This window comes from Chinchilla lanigera, unplaced genomic scaffold (assembly GCF_000276665.1).
Source record: "Chinchilla lanigera isolate Chin_1 unplaced genomic scaffold, ChiLan1.0 scaffold00032, whole genome shotgun sequence".
NCBI lineage: Eukaryota > Metazoa > Chordata > Mammalia > Rodentia > Chinchillidae > Chinchilla > Chinchilla lanigera.
This window is the reverse complement of record NW_004955433.1, coordinates 20,279,249-20,292,188: the sequence shown is the minus strand read 5'-3', so window position 1 is coordinate 20,292,188 and position 12,940 is coordinate 20,279,249. Positions and strand designations below refer to the sequence as shown.

At 33.3% G+C, this 12,940-nt stretch overlaps 1 long non-coding RNA gene across 1 annotated transcript; it reads left to right on the top strand.

Annotated features, from left to right (window-relative positions):
- The first annotated feature begins 1,032 nt into the window (after nucleotides 1-1,032).
- Nucleotides 1,033-10,372, top strand: LOC106148932. The gene is made up of 3 exons (XR_001234716.1): nucleotides 1,033-1,127; nucleotides 2,216-2,381; nucleotides 10,228-10,372. It is a non-coding gene; the product is annotated as an uncharacterized LOC106148932 (long non-coding RNA).
- Nucleotides 10,373-12,940: the final 2,568 nt, after the last annotated feature.

Sequence of the window (12,940 nt, the reverse complement as noted above, 5' to 3'; positions counted from 1 at the left end):
AGGCCACAGAACTTTTATGAGATTCAAGTTATTATTTCAAAATTCTTTGCACCCCTTAAGTACCTTAGAAAATTGATAAAGCTATTAAGTGATCCATTTGTTGAACAGGAAAGAGCAGCCCAGCTCTCATTATTCTCTTTATAGCATCTAAATGGGGATATTTTTAGCTGCTATGAAATTTTTATTTGCATCACAAGTAATTTCATTTTGGGTTGTTAGTGAATAAGGAAAATAACAGTCTATATGTATTTTAATATAAAAATTTGGCATAGTCATTTTATAAGAATTTATCTTTTATAATGTTATATAATTTTCGTGTGTGTGTGTGTGTGTGTGTGTGTGTATATGTGTGTGCTTATACATACAGATATATACACATGTACATATGTTTTGAAGATGGTTTTCCTGATACCTTCAACTATTGTCATCCCTGATTCAATTTAAGTAAGTTAGAAAGACAGCATGTAGTTGGAACAGACAGATGAGGCACTGATTTTTCATTCTTCAACATTTCAGCAACAAAAATTCTTCCATACATCTCTTCACTCAGCTGTGCTGTACCTCCTCTGTTTACTGTGCTGTATAATATTTGCTAATATTTTGTATTTTAATGGAAACATAAAAATTATACATATGTAATATAAAGTGAGAATCTCGTTCAAATATAATGTATGTAATGAAGAATTTTAATACTTTATATTATGGTACAAGATATTATGCTAATGTTTTCTATTATTAATACTGCTCAATTATAGGGCAACAGTAGGAGTACAACAGAGGGTGCACAGTGTGCTGTGTATGAGTATAAGTTGGCAGAGCTCGTGCTAGTAATAGGAAATTTTGGGACAATTCTTTATACTATGTCTTATCCTGGGTGAAGGACAACTCATCTTAATGTAGTTTTAAATGAATACTAACTCTGAATAAACCATTTTTTTTAAAATTTCTAGGAAAAGTGTAACTCAGGGGTGCAGTGCCTGCCTGGTAAGCATCATGTCCTGAGTTTGATTACTGGCATTAGAACAAAAAAAGATTGAAGAGTGCAAAATTGTTCAAGAAAAAAGAACATTTTAAGCAATGACTGTACCTTTGAATAGCCACAAACATCAGCAATACACCTATCCCAGGTATCCTTAAATATACATATAAATTTTGTTTTTGATTTAAAAAAACAAAATAACAAAAGCAAATACATAAGCAAAACAGTGTACAGAACAATTAAAATGATACAGAATTTCAGAACATTATAGGATATTAACAATGGTTGTTGTTTTACATAATGTTATCTTCAAAATGATTACATATATAACCATATGTAGGCATGCAAGATTTATCAAAGAAATGCACATTAACAATTCTTCCCAATAGACTAACAGATATTACTTGTACAATTATCCTAGCTATCCTATATACACAGGATAGCTAGGATAATTGAAATACATATTTGAAAACAACAATATGCAGTGTGTAACAACCATTGTTGAATTCCTACTACCTTATACAGTGAAGCGCTGCATCATTTCCAATGTTGTTTTTTGTTTATTTGTTCGTTTGTTTTGTTTGTTTTTTTTTACTTGTTACTGTCATTGATTGTCTGATCAATCGTACATTCTTATGTCTAGTATACTGAGTATCTTCACTGAAGATAACAGTATGTAATGTAGCAACCACTGTAAATTCCTATCATTTTGTTTTGAGGTCATGTATCGTTTTGTTGTTTTTGTGTTGTTTTGATTTTGTCTTTATTGTTTTGTCAGTTTTTTAATTTTTACAAAACTGTAACCTGCGGGTTGGCTAAGTGAAAGGTGTACTTTCTGTTAAAGTAAATTTTAGTTTTTGAAATCGGAAGAATTAGTTATAGTCGTTGACAAGTATTTTCATTTTAAATTTTCCATTACTCAGTTTGATCAATAGGGATAACAGCCTTACCTCATAATAACTTGGAAATTGACCACATTATATATATTTAAATATATGAGGACATGCTCAGATCCCAGTGAATATATTTATGTTACAGACTGGACTATAATGTAGAAATGAGAACCCAAGTTCAGGCTCTCGTGACCATAGTTGATTTGGAAGACGTAAGTCAGAGTGATGGAATAAGCTACTTGACTGTGTGAAGCCCGGAGAGAGGAACGAGTATCATAGACAACTGCGGAGCTAGTGTTCTTTATTGTTGTTTTGTTGAATTCTTTTTTTTTTTTTTTTTCAGAAAGAGACTACATTTCTCAATCATCTTTTAAGGAGAAATACGAATGTGTAACAACAAGCTCTGAAATTATACTGCAAGTTGGTAGTTGCACGTATTTATTCTATAACTTGTTTTACCCTTTGATGCAAGGCTGTTGCATGGGTTGTTAAATTTCCTGTGTTTCCAGGTTAGTGGGCACCGCAGTACAGAGTACTAACCTGTATATATTGAAGGCACTAGTACCAAAGAGGTCGAAGAGCAGAAAAACCTGGTGTATCTAAAGAATTGACCAGGTTAAATTTTTTTCCTAAATTCTTTTTCTTTGTTGATGATTTCTTTTGATATGCAAAAATTTTTAAGTAGGAGATCCCAGCTGTTGATTCCTTAAGTAATTCCAGCAGAAAATGAGAGTCCAAGATGTCCAGTGGGACTATAATTCAGCACTGTTGAAATAAAACAATTAAATTTACTGTGTTCTTTCCAAAATACAATCTTGGGGCTGTGTATCCCACCCCCACTCTTCCCTTTCATCTTTATCTTCCATTTAATGATATATTATTTAGACATTTTTAATAAAAAAATTATTATTTTTAGTGTACCAGTCTTCACCTTTGACAAATGTACTGAAGCATACGTGCACAAACATATTCTTTGCCTTTCAATGAAGTTTTTGCTGTTAGACTAACCTGATGGTACTCAGTACAAATTCCTTGCCATTTATAACTATTCTTCCCTGACAATATATCTCCAAAATGAGAGTAAATGAGAAACATATTCTTTCTAGAACATGCAACAGAGTATGTTTCAGACTGGCAAAATAGTTTTAACTACCGAAAATGGAGAAAGACGTACATGTGTTTTCTTCGGGCTCTCTTGTTTACACTGGTGTATGACTAAAATGTTTCCATTTTAGTACCCACTTAAAGAAATGCATGAAAAATCAACTAACGTCTAACCAAATGTAAATTACTTAAAATGTCTAAGTAATGTAATTCTCAGAAGTGAAAAGATCCACATCCAAATATAGAGAATCTGTGACTATGGAACCCAATATAATAATAGTGAAGAAACAATCACTGACAAGTGTAATCCATGTAAAACTGGGGCAGAATTATGTTTGTATTCTATTAATATGGAAAACTTTCATGTGGAAATGTTATTTAAAGTTCATCTTTAAGTCAGTTCACATAGATAAACCAATTTCTTAAGACCAAACTCAATTTTAATATGAAAAGTATTGGTACCATAACAAATATAGCTCTTTCAATAGCCACATATTTTGTGTCCATTGGGAAAAAAAGGGTAGATCAAAATGAAAAAACTCATTTGCTATAACTTATGGGCTCTGTTCTTTATATGCCCCCCAAACTAAGTCTGTCAGCCAATCTCATAAGTCTTGTTATATTTAGTAAGCACAGTGAGGGCAGAGGCCAATAAAATATGATATGAGCCTTGTCATACATACTGGAAAGATACATGGAAAGTTTCAGTAACTACTTATTAAATAAACAGTTGTTAAATTCCATAATATCATAGTAGTTTAAATTAAATTTTTAATAATAACTCATACAACAACCCTAAGAACTGGTAAGCATAGAGAAAATTAAAAAGGAGAGGTCATAGAGACCCGTGTACACATCATCTCTCTTTACACAGGTACTGAACATGCAAGAATTGAAGAATCTTGACCATTCAGGCAGTTACTATGGAGCTGTGAAAAGTTACCCCTCATGAACTCCACTTTTCCTGGGTACTGGTTTCCCAAGAGAGAGATAAAGTTATATAACCATACCAGATAAATTTAAAGTTTCCCTCTTCCATATATAAATAGAATGAAGACCATATTACTTTTAGGACCACCAAGGATTCCTCATAAACAGTCACTATATATTGCTGTATTTTGTCATCTATACTCCAGCTCACTTTTCTCTCTGGCCACTTTTGACATTTCACAGACAGCTTTGTATTTGGTAAAAAAAATTTTTTAAAAAAAGAAAGAAAAAGGAAAAAGGAAATGTGCAGGTTTTACTTGATATCTACAAAAACAAATGAAAAACATTTTTCTTATCACTTACAAGAGAAATAAACATCTCTTGTTACCAAAAGTGAGAAGCCCCTTTGAAAATGTCGTTGGTAAAAGTAAGAACAATGGACAAGCAAATACAAACAAAACCAAATCTATTCCCAATGGTTCACTAACTTAGGAACAAATGACCTAATTAGAGACACTAAAATAACAGGAGAGAACCATATGCGAAAGTGGAAATAAGATGCTTTGCCTCTGGGATGAAAATATGATTTTCTATTGCAGAAGTAATAGCTATTGCTTTTATCTTTTTGAATAATCACTTTATAATAAACCTAGTTAATCTTAAGTCAGACATAGAAATTACTTTTAATAGTCAAATTATTTCAGTGAACTATAGAAGATTTTGAACAATACAAGATCTCTGTTTCCAGCCATTTAAAAAAAAAATCTTTAAAAGAACTTAAATGAGATTCAGCAAACTTATTTGGGGTGGAAGAATAACCTCTGAGCTCCTAGAATGATCATGAAATCCCAAGTCTTTGCAATGTCCATGCTTTGTCAGTGTAAACTATTTTACATTATAGAGCTGGCACTAAAAAGAAGAAATCAGTTTTTCAAACTAGCTGACAAGCTAAAGTAGACTAAATTATATGTCAGGGGATTCTGACTGTCCAATTGGGTATGTAAATATAGTATGGTAACAAATTATCAGATCCATTGGATGAAGCTTTTTCCAATGTGCTTTCTGTGCTAGGATTTTGTGCACCACAAATACATTGAACCCTCTTTCCAAAGGAATGGAAGAAGACAGAAGTTTTAGTAGTGTTTCAGTTTATAAATATACCTCAGAAAGTACATATACGACTGTTTACTTTCTCTAAATTCATGTACCTATGATTCACATGTGACAAACATGGAGATTCTTCATTGCTTACTTGTCAAACCAATTGGTTCTTTTCACAGCAGTGCTATTCCCCTTGCTCTAGTCAGGGTGACCATTACACTAATATTTGGAAAGCAACATGTAGAAATGAAGAGTCAGTCATTTAAATTATAGCACAAAGTAATATTAAGACGTTGACAAATTTGAGTTACTCATGGCCTTAGAACTCAATTTTAACTTTCCACAGAGTGCCCTGTGCTTTCCAAACATTTAAAATATCTTGATGAATGGATGAATGAATACACAACTAATCTTTAAAAAGTAAATATTTACTCATGAGTTCCTCAAACAATTATTGATACTCTTTGTACTAGGGCCTATCTTGGAGGAATATGGAATATGTTTTAAAAATTATAATAGAAAATCATAAAAGCTTTGCTATAAAAGGAATTACCTGTCTGTCTAGCATTTGAGGAGAAATAGAAGCAGGTAACATGAACAATTAAAACAAACATGGGTATACTATTTGAAATTATGTATATTTGTCCAGAAATAGATGAGAATTCTACCTTTTTTGACTAATTTTACTTAATAGGTGATATTTTGATGCAAAGTTTGATAAGTGTGTGATTTTCTTTCTTACTCTGTTCTGCATAGAATTTATTTAGAGATAGGGTTGCACTTTTATTTTCTCTCCTCAATTGTTTTAAAGCTAAGTTGACTTCTTTAAAAACAGAAATTCAATAGTAACCATGTGTTTAAGAAAGTATTTTAAAAGGTTAATGCATAACTCACAGCCATTTAAAATCTGCCAACATTGGGTGAATCAAATCCTATCTCTGGATTACACACGGAGATAAAACAGTCCATTTGTGTTGTTTGATTGTCATTACACACAAGCCCTAAAATATCGTCCTTCTTTTCAGGTCAAAACAATTATAATGGAAGTTTTCAGTTGCTTGCCAGGCACATATTACAGTTATAGAAGATTTTCACATAATCAAAGTTGGATATTTCTAGGGAGATCAAAAGAGATGGTGAAAGGGAGAGCTGGTGTGGCACACTCTTAGAGGATCTGAGAATGCAATTAGATAGCAAATGAGCTCTTGTGGAGACAGGCTTTCAGAAGAGACAGCAGAACTCAAACCACAGAGAAACAAGGTGGCAAAGGACCACTCCTGAAAGGACCATGCACAGAGGCATCTGCCCTGGCTCTTCAACATTAGGAAGAGAAAGAGATTCAATAGAGACAAAACAGTCAAAACTACTATGCAAATCTAGGAAACTCCAGTAGGAGGTAACAGAGCAGACTGGTTTCAGGAAAGCTCTTGTAACACTACAATTCCTCTTTCTCTTCGCCAGTAGCACCAGCAAAGGTAACAACCACCAATGGCATTTGAAGCAAAACTGGAGTGAATCATGGTTTAATCTCTCTACATTAACAGGGGAAGTCCAAAATTACTTCAGTAACAGAGAGCCATACTCACAAAATTTAGAGCAGCATTGCCAGTTATTTACCCATATCAATGAGAAAGACTTAACCTCTCTGAGTGTCTACTCTTTTATTTGTAAAGTGCCAATAATAATCATCATAACAGTACTGCTAGTGAAAAATGATTGTTATGAATTTTGCTTACAGAGCTATTATGAGAACTAATGATGAATATGTGAAGCACATGGATAATAATGAGGATTTGCTTTGTGATAGCTGTTATCTAACTGTATGGTAATAATTTCCTCAAGAGATAAGTATTAAGCCACTACTTCTAGTACACAAGATTTACAATGATGACACATTCCGTCAGGAATGTATATATTGCAGAGAAGCTCAAAAAACTAATTAGTAATGTACAGGTAATTCAGTTATATAGTGTTAAATTGCTCAATGGGATGAAAAGTGAAGAGAGAAGAGGGAAGAGTTATTAATCAGCAGAGAGTGCTTCATCCTCTAACAGCAGAGATAGGCACCTATGGCTCTATATTGTGTGGTAAAACATGCAAAGCAAGGCTACTGAAGTTTGGCTTTCCTTTTACTTTGGTAAATATTTACAAATTGAATACACTTTGGAGAAGCTTTCTGAATGTTTCATTTTGTATTGTTTTTGCTACATAGTTCAGACTGGACTTGAACTCACTATGTTCCCTAGGCTGATCACAAACTGGTGTCGATCCTCCTATTTCAGCGTCCCAAAGTCTGGGATTGCAGATGTGTGCTCCCACACCTTGTAAGGAAATATCGCTTTTAAAAATACTTCTCTCATCAACGACAAAAACAATATTAATCCCAAATTAAGGAATCATTAACACACCAAAATCAACATTCCATATATTAAGCTTAATATAATGTTGACAATAACTATTATTTTATCATTAATATTGCTGCTCAGTTTATTATTAGCACAGTCCACCCCTGCACGACCAGTATATGCTCTTATATTTAAAATGCCCCCGTGACAACAAGAAAACCTTTATTATATTATTATATTATTATTACCATCATTATTATTTTAGAATATAATTTAACTGGAAAGAAGTCAGTTAAATACAAAACTGCTCTACTGATTTAACATTTCATATGTTATTGAAATGTCAACACATTCATCCATATGACTGACAAAATGAAATTATCCTACTGCTCCTGTCTCCAAAGTCTTCTGAGTAGTTCAAAGTTGTGTTATGTGTATGTTTTTATATATGGATAGACATATAGATAGATAGATAAATAGATGGATGATAGATAGATGCATATTATATATAAAGCATATATATAAGCATTGATGTGCATATTATATATAAATTATATATATATATATAATCTATCCATGGACTACCTCCAATGTCATTGCTCAGAACTCCTAACACCTCTCACTGAATTTAGGCATCACTTTAAATGAAAATATCCTCCTGGCAGGTGCAAGGTTCTGAGTTCACCTCCCAGTACCACAAAAAAAAAAAAAAAAAAGAGCATTTCCTACTCAGGATCCAGAGAAGAGCAAATATATCACTTTCTAAATATAACTGCTGCAAATAAGCCAATACTGCCAATGTTAAGGAAGGTGTGCTATATGGGATATCATTTTTAATATATCAATAACTTTAAGTTGAGATTAACTTGCCTCCTACTGATGAGAAAACAATATCTGAGAATAACAATGCCATAGGTATTTAGCTAATAAATATTTACACTTGCATATTCATACTCTTATTTTTTTGCTTTTTATATTCTTATATCTAAAGTCTCTTTATTCTTTTAAAATATAAAATCTTAGAAATGAGTTTGATCATTTCACACAAACCAGAAGAAGTAAAGGAATTATCATTTCAACGCTATTCATCATTTTTTCTTTACAATCATCATACTTGAACCACCTTTAATTCTCAAGGTATTTTGGTAAATTAGGAGGCATTGTATTTCCTTTATCTTCTTCAGATTATCCATCCATACAAAAATTAACAAGGTGAAAGAAATTACCTCTGGTCCATGTCAAATTATTGCTATTTACTTTGGTGTTGAGCAAACAATACTGGAATCTAGACTAGTAAACCATCTCCATTAGATTGTGAAACTAGGATTTGTACTCCCCTGAACTGTGCGTAAATTTTTGTTCAGATACTTGCTACTTAAGTAATGATGGGCAAGCCATTAAACTTCTGCATGCCAAACAGCAAAGATAGCAGAACTTGCCTCAAAAAATTTAATACATGTTCAACCAGTTAGTCCTTGCAAAATATTTAGACCCTCTGTTGGCTAAATGAATTAAGCTAAATATGATATTTATTTCCTGCAATCGATAATATAAAATTATTTTATGCTTGTTTTCTCATCTGAGAAAGGACAATAAATATCTTCCTGCAGAATTATTGGTAAGAATATAAATAATCTTTGACATATGCCAACTATATTCTGAGAATCTATTTAATAATAAATACTACTTTTCATTAAGGAAGAAAATTCTTTTCTAAAGTGATATTTAATCTGAAATTGCATCTTCAGTTAGCTTTAGTTTTAAAGCTTACATACAATTAAACAGGAAATCATAAATTTGAAGTACAACTTGCTGTTGAGGTAAAAGAATCCTTCCTTCATACATAATAAGAGTAATTATTCCAACTTCTTCAGTAATAGTAAAATTTCAATCCCTTACCATGAACTCTGGTGCACAGACTGTACCACACAGCCAAAGAGCCTGGGTTCAACACTGTGACTCAGTTGAACCAATCAAATGTTCACAGGAGTACATATTTGCATGCAGATGTTGGCATGCCCTCTTGGCCCTCTTTAATTGACTTCAAAACTGTCCTAAGTGCTGGTATGGGGTTGTTTTCCTGTATTTCCAGAACTCTGATAAACTGAAGTAGGAGGCTGGCAAGTTTGAGCCCCATTTGGGCAATTTAAGGACTTAGCAAGGGCACATCTCAACATTAAATAAAGAGGGTGGGTGAGAGTGAGGCTCACTCTGAAGGTCCTGGCTACAATGGTCAGTACTGGGAAACAAGTATAATACAAGAATCTGCGCCTCCTTCAGTCTGAGCCTAAGAATGAGGAAAGCAAGTCAGAGTCATACCAAGTTGATTTCCAGATGTAAGGCTCAGTAACGTGTTCCTGTATACCGACAACTTGGTATGTTAACCTTTCATGCAGAATACTTGTGACACTGATTAACATTTCCACATAGCTGCTGACAAACATAGCTTTAGCTTCAAAGTGAGCTACTGGAAATTTTCACAAAATGAGCCTTGTTTCTTCTATAAAATTCATATTCTGTATCAGATTTCTCAAGTAATATGGCCCTATATTCCTTCCAAAAGCTAATTTTTCCCTGAGTTTTCAAGTATATCTTCTGGTATTCATGTAGTTAGTGAGGTGAGCTAGGGATGATAAATTTAAATGGGTTCTTTATAGTTTTCTTTTTCTTTTATTGTATATCTGACAGAGATACACATCCTAAAAATATGTTGTCAAAAACCTTTTCATTATTATTTTTCTTAGAAATAGTATGTGGATTTAAACTCCTGGTAATTATACCATATTCTGGAATTGGTCATGATGTTTGTTTAACATTTAATGTTGGAGAAAAGGTTTCCGTTCTAAGAATTTAAACTATTTGGCTTTTGTTTCAGAGCAAACTGGCAGCCAAATAAACAAATATTTGAATCATCTGACCGATGTTGAAATTTGGGTGCATTTAAACGGACTGTTCAATGTTCAGTCAAATAAGGAGACCACTCCTGTCATTCAGAATATCACACTGTTACTCGGAAATGATCGCAGGTAGAGAAACTTCTATTTTCTATTTCCCTATTTAACAAAATATTTGCCATTAGTAGACATGAACATGAATAAGACTGGTAATAGAATAAAATAATCAACTTTCTGTTTAATCATTTGAATATGTTAAATATTGTATATAATTACTATTTGAAATTTACTGATTCAGTAGTTTTTCACTTACAAAATAGGTACTTTTCTGAAATGTGGATGTGTATGTTCAGGCAAATATATGTGCATAATGAATGATACCTAGTATTTATTTGATTTAAAATCCATTAATTAAATATCTAACATTCATGAAATATTACTTAATTTGCATACAGTAAAAGCATATTTATTTTAAATAGAAATAAGAGTTGAAGTTTAATATAGTAATTACATGATGTTACATTAAAGTCAATTATTTTTCCTTTAGCTGGCAAAGAATCATAATGATTTAGGTGATGTGAAGTAATAAATGGCTGGTTGACAAATTTTCCAACATTTAATGGCAGTATGCCACTTAAACATACAAAAGCACATATTTCCTTGTGTTTATATGACATATAAACTAAGATATAGGTATATTTTTTGAAATATGTAATTCTAGTTCCTATAAAGACCGAGTACTATTGTTTGTTTTGTTTTGTTTTATTTTGTTTTTTGTTTTTTTTTTTCCGGTAACAGGACTCGAACTCATGACCTTGTGCTTGCCAGGCAGGCGCTGTGCTGTTGAGCTAAATCCCCAGCCCCTGTATTTTAGTATCCTAGTCATGGTTAAATTTTTATAAATTCAAATGAAAAGATAGCACTGATGAATAAATGAATATGAAAGAAACTGGACACTTTTGTAGCTAAAACAGAGCACAGCATTACATCCTTGGTAGTTGGAGGGTTATATTTTACAGATCAAGTTTGGCAGATTGGTTAGATGGATATTGATGGATGGGAGGAACAACAAAAAGGAGAAAGCCACTGAGGAAAAGACCATGCAATCTGCATGTGAAACTGAGTGAGATCATTATATGACCCTTGACCTATGCCTAAAAGCATACTGTAAAACAAAAACATTAAGATTCAAAATACGTGTGCAGAGATATTATTGCCATGAACCAGAGAGAAATTCATTTGTACTCAGGATCCTGAATATTTAAAAAGCAGTGAGGTATAAATACCCAGGACATTCAAGAGGTATGACATAAATGTAAGACTTATTTCCCATAATTGGAAAAACTAGTTTCCGTCCTCACTTACAACCAAGGACAAAAGGGAAATGCGCCTCCCTTGAGTATAAAATTAAGCCTCCAAATTCCACTACTAATCTGCTACTAAGGTAATTACCCAATACATAAATACAAATACACAAAATGCCTCACACACAACAAGGAGAATATCTGATTGCTATGTAGGTCAGGTTTCTCCAGGGAAACAGAACTAATGGAATGTATAGAAATTTATAAGAGGAGATTTATTATGGGAACAAGTGGAACATGTGAATATGGCAGCAAAGAAGTCCCTGGCAAACCATCTGCACCCTGGACAGCCAGGAAAACCGGGGGAGTAATCTAGTCTGATCGCAGTAACCACAGAGCGGGGAAGCTGATGGTATCATTTTCAGGCCTAAGCTGAAGAGCTGAGAACTCTGGGGAGACTGGTACATATCCTGGTGTCTGAGTGCAGAAAGCCATGAGCTTGTATACATGAGAGGAAAAAAAGGAAAATGACCTTGTTTTTTGCCCAAATGGTAACTGAGTTTGGTGGGTGTTCTAAGGCGGGAGTGGATTTTATAACCCTGCAACCCCAGGGTATCTGTGTTCTTGGCCCAAACTCGAACACACGCCCCCTACTGTCCACAGTGCACGACTGCAGGGCTGGAGGAATAAGCCCTGCTGTCCCTTCACTGTCCCTTCCCTGTCCTGAGCAGTCTTATACTGTGACAGCTTCCCTGTGGCATATTCGTTCAGTTAAGTGCTTCTGGGAAGAAAAACAATTCCATGTAATCCATGATGTAACTTTAATTTTTTTAAAGAATGCTTTTAACCTTTGCAAAAAAAAAATCAGCTTGTTTTGTACGTAAGAACTGCTTTTTTTTAATGAATAAATCCAGCACTACCCACACATACACAAAAAATAAAACAGCAAGAGAAAAATAAAATACCACCAAGCTATTACAATCTTCCTTGTCAATACATATTTTAAATATAGATGATGTAAACTTTGCAATTATCAATTGAATGTTGGTAGAATGGATGTTTTAAAAAAATATGATCCAGCTGTTTGCTTTCCATAAGACACATATTTTAGGTAAGAAGACACAAACAGTTTTAAAATGGATGTATGGAAATAATATGCCATGTATCAGACAATACAGAGATTGGACCAAAGCATTTTATAATGAACAGGTGAAAATATCATACATTGTTAAAAATATTAAACTATCCAGAACATACAACAGTTATACATGTATAGGGAATTAATAGAGTCCCCAAATCTCTGAAGCTAAATTAATAGAAATTCCAGGAGAAAGAGACTGTCTTACAATCATAGTACGCATCTGCGAGACACCACATTCAGGAATGAACT